Below are 11737 nucleotides of genomic sequence, written 5' to 3'. Positions count from 1 at the left end.
TGGCATGACAGGAAAACTGCAGATGCACTTAGTGATTATAAAGTCAGAAGGAGACATCAAACTGCTTGCCACCAGAGAGATGGCAATTTTGGTAACCAGCACATCCCCCATGTCCATTCAGCCAGCTCCCTTCTCTGCCCAGGACTCCTGCCCACCACCACCAGCACCACAGCCACAAGCATTCTACAGATACTCTGTCTCCAAAGTGGCTCTGAAATCACAGAGGGACCCTACAAGAGCCCTAGGATGCAAAATGAGGTCTCCCAAGCTACACTCCATGCCTACCTGAGGAGATCTCCTGTGGCCTTAAATCAGGTAGACAAGTATCTCACTGAAAGTGGTTTTAGGCATCCACACATAGCTGAAGAAGGGTGGATTTAAGTAAGACATTAGGAAGGATTTCTTCCTTTGTGAGGGTGGTGAGGTCCTAGCACAGGTTACTCAGAAATAAGTGGTGGCTGCCCCATCCCTGAAGTGTTCCAGGCCAGGCTGGATGGGGCTTGGAGCAAGTGGAAGTGTCCCTGCCCATGGCAGGAGGCTGGAACGAGATGGTGTACTAAGTCCCTTCCAACCCAAGCCATTCTATGATTCTGTGATATTGCTCTTTGCCCACTTCATTTACACCCGTGTATGAGATGCTAAAGGCACACGGGGTCCTTCCTCCTGCCTGCATCTCTGCTGGGATTGGAGACAACCCAGTGAGCCAGGATCTCTCAGGCCTGCCCTTCCCAAAACCAAGTCATCAGACATCTGTGACTCTGTGCTTGGCAGCCTCAACCTTTCTCTCCTTATCACTGCCAGAAATTATTCATTTAACATCCCTGGCCTTCTGCCAGCAAGAGCGTGGTGCAAGGAGCAGAACCATCTCCTCTGCTCCTCCTGTGAACCAAAGCAACAAAAGTGAGGCTCTTACTCAAGCAAATTAAAAAAGAAAAAAATTCCCAACAGCTAAGAAAAGCTGGAGGTTAATATAAATTCCATGGGTTTGAGGGGGAAACGGAGCTGCATTCAAAGACTCAATGGCTAACCACGCTTCCTCAGTCTGGCAACTGCCCGCTCCCCCGGCAGAGTTATTAAGGAAGTCAGACGAGTGCTGTATTTGTTCCAGCTGCAGATTTCCCTTAACCCCTGGTAGTGGTGTTTTTCAAAAAACACAGATCTTGTTTTCTTGATGGCGGTTTTTCATTTTTGTGCGTGCCACGGCTACAGTTATTAGCTTTAAGTGCTGTCATTTGTAGATTAAAACTGAAGAAAAAAGCCCTGTTGCCATTCTAAGAAGTCCAGGCTGGATGAGCAAAAATGGGGATTAGAAGAAGGCTTTCAGGAATTAGCTTGGAACAGGAAAGAAGAAGATAAAGCCATTATAAAAGCTTGTGCTAATACAGGAGTCCTTTTTGTTGTGTTAATGCAGCCACACAAATTCCTATGAAGATTTATTAGTCAGGTCATAGAATCTGCTCTCCTTCCTTCTTTGATGATAAAAATCAAAGATATTTTCCTCCACTAACATGCTCCTTTCTCTCAATGGAGAGGAAATAAATTATGTACTTTTCCAACACTGTGTCTGTGATATACAGAAGGCTACAGGTGAGGCTGATGTCTTCAGAACAGAGAAACAGATGCTGAGGTTCAAGTACCCATTTAGACACTGCACTGTTTGGATGCTTCCTGCAAGGTGTGCACAGCCTCAGGTCTGTGGTACCCAACAAGGAACAAGTTGATGGAACTGGGATACACAGCACTGTGCTCTACCAGCATCCCAGACCTGCCCAGCACACACTGTCCCATGGAACTTCAGTCCAGCCAAGCACTTACTTTATGCGATTCTGCTCCTAAGTCCACTATTTGCCTTGGCCTGCAGCCAGCCGAGCACTTAGGCACATGCTTAAACTTAAGCACAAGAGTAAACAGATTGAAGTCAGAGGGACTTAAAATTAAGCACATATTTCAAGGATTTTCTGGATAAGGGCCTTAACCCTGGTGTGCAGCATTTAACTGGGATGATTCCCAGCTGATTGGCTCCCCCTTTTCCCCAGCCTCCCCTCCACTGGACCGGGAAACAAATGGTTTCTGTTTTGCCACCACGCTAAAGGCCTGGCTTTAAAGAAACCTTGTCAAGCCTCCAGGCAAGCATGTCTTTCTTTAATTATACCTGCCTGTGAAATACCTTCCAGAAATCCCCACCCAAACAAAGCCTCAGGAAAGGAAATAACGGAAATTCTTGATGGTTTCCACGGGGGAAGCGATCCTAACCAGTGAGACGAGGCGCACGTAAGATGAGGCTGATGACTGTTCCTACTGTACACAGCTCCCAGCACAGGGAGACTCCTTAAAGCTCCAGCAGAAACTCCCAGCTACCTCAGCCCTCACTTCCCAGGGCAGGATACTCCCTGAACCTGTCCCCTGGACGTGTCTTTCTGCACGAGTTAAGATCTGAAAAGCTAATTGGTGACTATGCAAGGGAAGAAGAGAGATGTGGCAACACAAAATCCATAAAATCATCCCAGAGCACACTGCAGCACCCAATGGGGAATCTTTCAAGATGCCAAATAGCTTCCAAAGGGCTGGAGGTCACTTGCAGGACTGGGGTATGTTTTGCCATTCAACGCCCTTTCATATGAACTTCTAAACTTTGTTTCCATGGTAGGACTGTGGTGGCTGTGGGTAGGTGGACAGGTCTGGCAGAGTGAAAGCCCTCTTGGCAAACAGGTAGCTACTCCAAACAGGCATCACAGGCAAGTCTTTGACAGATCAAAAAAGTGAAAGATTAGAAACCTGGACAGAAAAGATGGAGACTTTCTGTATATTTCTTCAGAAACAGGACTGCCCTCATCAAGGAGCACCAACTTGCCTGGACTTGACAGTGGATTAAGGGACCATCATCAAGTCCCACTGTCATCCCTTACCTGTCCCCCTATAATTCACTTCTAACTATGCTCTCCTGCATTACTCTGCTCCTAAACAGTCAGTCCTTCCCACCAGGGCTTTAACCTCTGATTTACCTGTGTTAAACACAGCAAAGGCACCAAATAACTGAAATCCTTTGGATAAGCAAGATGTCTGTAAAAGATGCCTGGATTCCTCCATCCAAACTGCTAATCATTCTAGGTGACCACTAAATCAATAATTTTCACATACAAAAATACTTCTATGTTGTCTAAACACCTTGTCTTTTAATCCACCTATGTGTCAGGAAAATTATTTTAGATCTCCCGGAAGAGCCAGCCACCACCTGCTGCACTACGGCCTTGCCCTTCTTTAACCAACAACTCTCAGAAGCTGAGGACTTGCAGAATAAATTCAAGTTCTGCCTTGTATGCAAATCATTCCAGGAAAAGATGCAACCAGTAGAAGCCAAACAAGGTAGTTTTCTTCCCCAGACAGGAATGTCAGGATGGTCAAGTAGTCCCAGAACTCCACCTTTAACTCAGCAGGTTCCCAGCCTTACGTACTCTTGCAACCCTTGGAGCTACTTGAACTCTAATTTTGTGGCCTCGCTGGCCACGGGCTGTGGGTGCAGGTTCTCTGCATTATAAGCAAAGGAGATGTACTTTGGAGTTCTGTCATACTTCACCTGCCCTCCACCAACGTCAACAAAGCTAATATAATGATCACTCATACTTGGAAGCACCAGGAAAATCTTGGAGCTAGACTCTGTGTGCAGAGATCAGACAGCTGCTCCAGCACCAGGAGAGAAGGCTGGAAGAAGAATCTTTCTTGTTTTTACCATCAAACACGAGCATTTGTGAAAAATCAAAACTGTTTAAATAACAAATCTATTTGCCTAAGGACTTAAATATGGAACTACAAATGGTTTTCCTTTCAGCTAAAGGAAAGTGTGTAGCACGTGTAGTCCCAACACCACGGCACTGCAAGAGAGGTGGGGTGAGACCTGAATTCCACCCTGGCTCACCATTCCCTCAGAATTCCAGGCAAGACGAGGGACAACTCTCCCCCACCTCTGACGGGGTTTCATAACCATGTTTGGTGCCGCTTCAGCTCTCGCAGGAGAAGAGGAGTTTCCACCCGCCCGCCCTGAGGAGGGGACAGAGGAGCCGGCGCGGCGCTCCTCGGATCATGTCGGGTCGCACGTACGTTTGAAGTTCGGCCACCGCGTTCTCAGCAGCCAGGAGCGATCTCGCAGCGGCTGCTTCCTCCGCCGCTCGCAGAGCTGATCCTCAGGAAAGCTCTGCAGCGCGAGGAAATCCTGGCCATCGCCAGCGCGGCGTTATCGACACGGCGAGGAGATAATAACGGCAGGAACTGCCTCACGGCGAGGTGGCCACGGCGATCCACGCGGTGCCAAGGGCCAGCGAGCCGCCACCGGGTCACACATGCCGCTAGATGGTTAATTGTGTCCAAAAAAATAAACAAACGGTGGGTTCCTACAACTTGATGAGCATGACACGCTCTCCCTCTGGCAAATGCATCAGGTTTTTGGTGTATGATGTAGCTTCCTGTGTTGAACTTGACTTCTCTTAGAAGGCCACAGGTCCCACCTTCTCCTTTGGGAGGAGATACCATCTAGCCTGGCAGATAGCACCTGGAGAGAGAATCACCACTCATGGCGGCAGAACCTAGTGTGGGCTGCAAGTTTTCTGACTGCTCTGGAATCATGAGAAATATCACAGAAACCACAGCAGCCCTCTGACCAGTGTACGACCTTCCTGGAGAGATGGAGGTGGCCTTCATGACAGACAGGACTGGTGGGGACACCTGTGGCCCCACAGCACTTCTTGAAGACCTTTTACCCTAGGGATTGCTGGCTCAGACATTCATGGTTTGTGATATACATCTGAGGAGTAAGTCATTAAAAGTGTTGGCTTGAAAAACCGAGAGCAGGCAGGTGGTGGTGAATCCCTGGAACAAGCACAGCATGTCAAGCAGCTGGGCCTCCTTCAACCCCATCTTTGCTGGAGACTGCACACCTGCAGCACACAGGCCTTGCACCTGCACTACAGAAGCAGCAGAAATTCCCCCTTTTGGACAAGACAAAAAATGGAGGAGCTGCAGGGCTGGTGGGATGTGGGGGCTCACCCTCCCTGGGTGTGCATTTGGCCCCTTGTTGAGCAAGTGGGGAGGATGCTGCTGTGGCATCATGAAGAAGCACCTAGGCAGGGTAAGGGGACGGATTTCCCCCCACCATGAGAAACACCCACTAGTAACTTCTCCAGGCGTAACACTACACCAGAAATAGAGCTCCTCTGAGACTTCATTTTGTTTTCTCTTTCTTCTTTTTTTTCCTTTTCGCAGGATTACTGAGTTCACGGAGTCTCTCTTTAATGTCACATGTGCGGCTCAGGTCCCTCAGGCCCCAGCAGAAGCAGCCTGGGATATTTGCACAGACCCCTCACAATGGAAGGAAGAGGGTGTAGGAGGGAGGATCAGGCTGCTGACCCCTTTATTGTTCTTGGGCCAGAAGAAAGCTTCCTCCTGGCTTAAGAACCACGGCGCTGAAAAAGTTTTCCAGCCAAAACGAGTCAGATGGAGTCACTGGGTGGTGGTTTTTATTATTTTTTTTTTTCTTTCTCCTTCCCCTGCCTCCCCCTTCGGTCAAGCGACGGGGAGTCACAGGGTTGTGCTCCATTCACAAAATACCTGCTGCACATCACGTAGTCCTTCCCCCCGACGGTGGGGAAAGGCGCTGTAACCCAAGCAAACGAAAATAAACTTTTTTTTTTTTTCCTTTCTCTGCAGATTTGAAAAAAACAAAAAAAAAGAAAAAAAAAAAAAAAAAAAGAAAAAAAGAAGGGAAGAAAGGACCCTGCTCCCAGACTGACGCCTCCAGCGTGCGCCCGCCGGGGAAGGGGTAGGCGGAGGGGGGAAGCAAGACGACGATATGAAAGAAAACAAAAACAGCAAATTCTGCTCCAGAAGGATTAAATGGAGGTTTTCCAAAAAAACACCCCGCCATTATATAACGAGGCTTAGCTCGGAGTCACCGGGGTCACACGATGCAGCAGACTGGAAAAACCAAAGCGCAGTGCAGCCTTTTAATTGTTAAGCCAACCATAAAAAAAAATAAAACAGAAAACCGATATTGTGATCGCACGACACGAAGGTGGCCACTCACATACTGATGGGTAGGATACTTTTTTACCCTCTTTGCTCTTTCTGGCTGAAATACCATTTCAGTGTGAGCCTGACTCCTTGCCTTTGTGTTTATCGGGGTGGTGACCTGTTGTGCCGGGACACTGCCGGCTCAGGGAGCCTTGAGGCACACAGGGCTGGCTTTGCTCTGACAGCAAAATAAAGCACAAGTGGAAACCTTATCACAACAATCCACGTATCAAAAGACACCATCAAGCTTCCAGATCAAAATCCGCATGCAAGGAGATGATTTTTTAGCATGTTGGTTGCACAGCCACCTGCCTAGTCCCCAGGCTCTCCATCACCTTCAGGCTGAGTTGGTTGTTACAACCACAGGCAATCCTGAAGCTTCTTCATCCCTGATGCCTCCCTGCACTGTCTACTCCAGAGACAGACTAATACAATTATAAAATCATTTAGGTTGGAAAATATCTCTCTAAGATCATCAAGTCCAACCACTCCCTCAGCAGTATCCAGCCCATCACTAACCCCTGACCCCAAGTGCCACATCCACATGGCTTTTAAATCCCTCCAGGGATGGGGACTCCATCACTCCACTGGTCAACCCATTGCCATTTTTAACAACCCCTGCCATGAAGAAATTTTTCCCTAATATCCAACTAAACCTCCCTTGTTGCCACTTGAAGCTGTTTCCTCTTGTCCTGTTACTCCTTACCTGGGAGAAGAGACTCACTCTCCCCTGCAACATTCTCCTGTCAAGCAGCTGTAAGATCCTGCATGTAGGGCTGAACAAGCTCCATGGGCAAAAGGGATGGGAACAACCCAAACAAGAAGAAAACTTTGGAACACCAAACTTGCACTAACCACAGGCCCAGTGGCTAGAGCACAGTAGCCATTGTGGTCATTCTGTGGAGTGGCCAGGGTGTCCAGCAGCAGCAGTGGGATGGTACCATCAGGCTGGAAACCTGAAGATCATCTTGAACTAATGCTTTCTTCTGAATTACATGAGCACATCTGTGTTCCACACTTCAATCTTAAAAACTGCCTTTGGTCTGGATTATTGTTGTGGAACAATCATGGAACAACAAGACAGGGTGTCTCATCTCTCCTGCTGCTCCTCCAAACCATGTACTTTTAGCTACTGACCCCAAAACTTCTCATTCTCATCTAGAAAATGTGCAGCAACCTAAACTTAAGGGTTTTGTATTTTATTTGTGCAGAGCACCAAAAGGAAGGCTGGCCAGATGAAGGCACACACAGCCCACCAGCTTCAGGAAATAATGTTGCTCACAGATTAATGATGGAGCAAATGTCAGCAGTCCCTTCCCCAGAACTAACCAGCAGAAACAATCCATATCTTCTGTGATACCTGCTTATTCTGCCCAGCCAAGGGGTCTTATTTTTCCCAGCCAAAGGGAAACAAACAGCTCCCATAACCACATATTTTTACATATTTTCTTTCCGTTTGGACAGGGCGCCTCAGAAGAATATACAATGAGAAATGAAATAATGAAGTGGGTCACAAAAGCAGGAAGAAATGAAGCTTTATCATTCTCCTGTGGTTTCTCTGCTCATACATTACAAGAATTATTAAAAAAAAAAAAAAAAGAAAAAGAAAAATAAAGCAAGCCAACAATGAAGAGTTTCTCGACAACAGGAGGAACAGGAGGAGGATAAAGAGGAATAACCTTGGGACACATGGACCCAGGGGCAGTGCTGTGTGGCCAAAGGTGTGGAGACCACATTCTGCTCATTATTCCTTTTATGTCAAATGAAATCATTCAAGCCCACCACACCACAAAGGCATTTTGGGAAGGCCACAGAGTTTTCTTTCACCGACCATGCCAGCATGTGTACATTTGAGCCACTCCCAGAGCCAGCAGAGAAGTTAATGGAGTATCCCTGGAAGTGTCCCAAGGCCAAACTGGACGGGTCTTTGAGCAAACTGGTCTAGTGGAAGTTGCCCTTGACCATGGCATAGAAGTTGGAACACTTTTAAAAGTCTCTTCAACCCAAACCATTTCATGATCTTGGAAAAAACATAACCACCAAAAATATTTTTAAAGTCACAAAATGAGGGACAATACAAATGTAGGACTAAAAGGACCTCTGGGTTGCAGAGCTTGGTCTGCTACCACAGTGAAGACATCATTTAATCCCTTTCTAAACAGTCTTTATTTTCCCTGTGGAAGAGACATCCAGGCGTCGTGTGCAGCAATAAATTTCCCACTTAAATGACAATCTTTGACCAAACCACCCTGCATTGCAATAAACACTTACCCTGCCACTAAATACCTATATTTACACCCATAGCTATATATACATCTCTCCAAGCTGAATGGGTTTCACTTACCTGCTGCCTCCGGGCAGGAAATTCGCATTTTAAGAACTTCTGGTCTCATTTATTGTATTGCTTTCTATTCCCACAACATCAGAGGAAAGGCAGCAGAAAAGGGTGGGGGAGCATCTTCTGGTTAAGAAAAAATTTATAAATGTGGCAGGAAACATTAACCTCCTATTTTGTCGGACTAGGGACGAGGACATCCCCCATTAGCAGGATTTTCAGAGAGCGAGGTGTTTCTAGGCTCTCCAGGTCCCTCTGACAACAGGGATGTATGCACGTCTCCCTTCTCTGGTCCTGTGGTATGCCTACTTCTTTTTTTTTTTGAGAAAGAAAATTCCTTCCTTCCCTTCATTTTATTAAAATTCATCTCTTTTACAGAGAGCAGGGAAGGGGATTAGGATGTGGAAATAGCCAAGCCAGCAGAAATAGCTGCTTGACCAAAGTGACATTGAGTTTTTACTTGGGATCTTTAGAAATCTGGATTTTTTTTTTTTCCTGGCTAGTTTTAATAACACTTACAAAATTTAATAATTCCTCCACATTACTTCCACGTTGCAGGAAAATATTCAACAAATTCATGGGAGTGCAGCAAAAACCCTCTCAGTTTTCTAATGAATCCCCTGAGAAAACAAGGGAGAAGAAAACGTAACATTATTGAGCAGTTAAAGTTCAGGCAGGATTTAGGGGGTGTGTTTTGGAGTCTATAGAAATGACTGGGAAAAACCAAAACAGGTTTGCTTTGGATATTATACAGCTGCATAAAAGCAAACCTTTCTGAAAGGGAAGTCAGCTGTAAAGCTGGGAAAAATCCAAGTAGCTCCCTGGTGTGTTTAAGCCAGAGCATAATGTGGTGACATTTTTGAGCCTGAAATGCCCATTGAGCTGTTATTTATACCCCAGCACAATTGCCCTTGCCCAAATCAGTTAATTCCCCAGAAAACTGCAGTTCTCAGTACTAAAACCACTTGTGGACTCTCTAAAAGTAAAACAGAGCATCTTTCTTCACCATCTTCCCAGGAACAGCTCTCCCATACTCTTATTTCTTTGTGGTCCCTGGTCATGAACCCAAAACCCACCACTTCCTGTTGGTAAGCCCAGCCTAGTCCCAGCATCTCTTTGGTCCACCCCTCTGTCATCTCAGCCTGAGGAAAAGCTGCAAAGCCACCCACATTCCATTAGTGATCTTATTTGTGGTACAAACCAGTGACTGGAAAACTGGGGTCTAAGGAACAGAGATGGACCAGCAGTGGGCAGCCCATAGTACCCATTTCCCTCCTCCTGAGGCTGGCATGTCCTTAGCTTGGGGTGGGTACAACCAGGAAGGCAGGGGACAGGGACAGGTGGAAACGTGGGTATTCAGGTAAATATCCCACCCCTGACAGGGCAGCAGCACCTCCAGAGAAAGGGAGAACCCCTCAGCACATCTGGAACTGCTCTCGTGCGAGGAGCATTGTGCCAACTGAGCCCTGCTGGAGCATCCCATGGGAGATACACGGAATTGAGGACTGTGTGTATAAAGATGGGATTTCCAGAGAGTGGTGAGATATCTAACCCCTAAGAAAAGGCTCTCCTCAGGGCTTTGGTAACTGAGGGGGTCACAGACACCTTCAGTTTTAACCCCATTCTGCTCAGAGCCAAAATGCAGCTCACACCCAAATTCAGACCCAGGTACAAAAACCTGCAGGTTTCCCCAAGTTGGACACACACTCTCAGCCCGAGGTGGACACATCTGGATGCAGAGCAGAGTGAGCTCAGGTGGGTGACAGACACTGCAGAGTGGGGTTTCTGCTTGGAAAAAGCCTTTGGAGAAGCCTAATTGCCTCTGCCCAGAGCAGCGCTCCAGGGCCATGCAGCGAGGCCGCAGTGCCCTCTAGTGCTGCAAGGCTCCCCTCGGCCACCAAACCCTGCCAAGTGCAGAGCTGAGCATAAACCACCCTTGTCCCTTCCACCTTCCCTCCCTGCTCATCCCAAACCCAAACCAGTCAATCAACTGGGGTGTGAGAACATCTCAATGCCTCCTATCCTGGCAAGCACAGCAGCCTGGCTCTAATTCTGACCAGCTGGCCAGTAGCAGCACAGGAGCCACTAAAAAACAGGATCTCTGTACCCACTACAGAGCACAGAGATCCTGTTTTGTAGTGGGAAGCTTGGGAAGACATCCCCCAGAATTACAAATCAGCGTTGCAACGTCTGCCTGACAGCCAGAAGAGTAACAGCAACTCTGAGAAGGGAAAGCCCATCTCATTTTCCACAATCAGGAACCCACTCTGAGCCATAATAATGATAATAGTAACAACAACAAAAGCCATAATAGTGATAATAATAAAAACAACAATAACAATTGTAATAATGGTAACGATAAACAATTGTAACAATGTTAATGATAATGATAACGAGAAACATAACGATAATAATAAAGTCATAACGGAAACATTAAAATTCCTGACTATTTCTTCAGTGTTTCATTTATGCACTATACATACATACTACCATACAGTATTAGGAAACTGGAAATTAGGAAAAATTTCTTAATGGAAAAGGCTGTCAGACCCTGGCACAGGCTGCCCAGGGCAGTAGTGACATTCCCATCCCTGGAGCGAGTTAAATGCCATGTGGATGTGGCACTGTGGGCTAGTGGTGGCCTTGGCAGTGCTGGGGGAATGGTTGGACTCAGTGATCTTATGGGTCTTTCCCAACTTGAATATTTCTCTGATTCTGCGGTATGAAAGACCATAATAATCTGAAAAAACACTAGAAGATCTTCCCTTTCCTGCACATCTGATAAAACCCTCAGGGTTTATAACCTTCAGGGGGCACAGGGACCGTGCACAGAGCCCAGGCCCAGGTGATGACCTGCAAGGGACATTACAGTCTTGTCCAGATCTCCAGTGCACTGGAGCTCTCCATGGCCCCATCTGCCTTCCTTGGCAATGGTGGCCTTAACCCTGGCATGAGCGCGATGCTGGGGGCTACAGCTGACCACAGCAGTTTGCCCTCTCTGCCCCAGGTGATAGTCACTGTCAGCTGGGTTAAATGCAACAAAAAAGGGCCACATGTCTCACTGGAAGCCATGGCAAACCAAAGGCTTTTTACTCAGGAGCAGAACTCTGACTCCCAATATGTTGTGACCTATATTCATGTAAGTCTTGGCTCCTTGACAGGGACTTTCCACAGTGGTTTTAGCTGTTACTGTATTGGAAAGACCCTTGGGATATGGGCTTGTCAGGCAAGAAACCTTCCCTGAAGGCAATGCTGTGCCCACACTCTGGGCAGACTCCAGCAGGAAGTGCAGGCAGGAAGAAGTAATCACCCCCTTTTGGGGCTCCTAGGGAGGCACCCCAA

General features: G+C 47.1%; 1 protein-coding gene across 3 annotated transcripts in view; it reads right to left on the bottom strand.

The window, feature by feature from the left end:
• CTIF (cap binding complex dependent translation initiation factor) overlaps positions 1-11737 on the bottom strand; it is a 144648-nt gene that overhangs the window by 77718 nt on the left and 55193 nt on the right. The gene's annotated exons all lie outside the window — the stretch shown is intronic.

This window comes from Oenanthe melanoleuca, chromosome Z (assembly GCF_029582105.1).
Source record: "Oenanthe melanoleuca isolate GR-GAL-2019-014 chromosome Z, OMel1.0, whole genome shotgun sequence".
In the NCBI taxonomy this organism is placed as follows: Eukaryota; Metazoa; Chordata; class Aves; order Passeriformes; family Muscicapidae; genus Oenanthe; species Oenanthe melanoleuca.
This window is presented reverse-complemented; position numbering and strand designations above follow the sequence as displayed.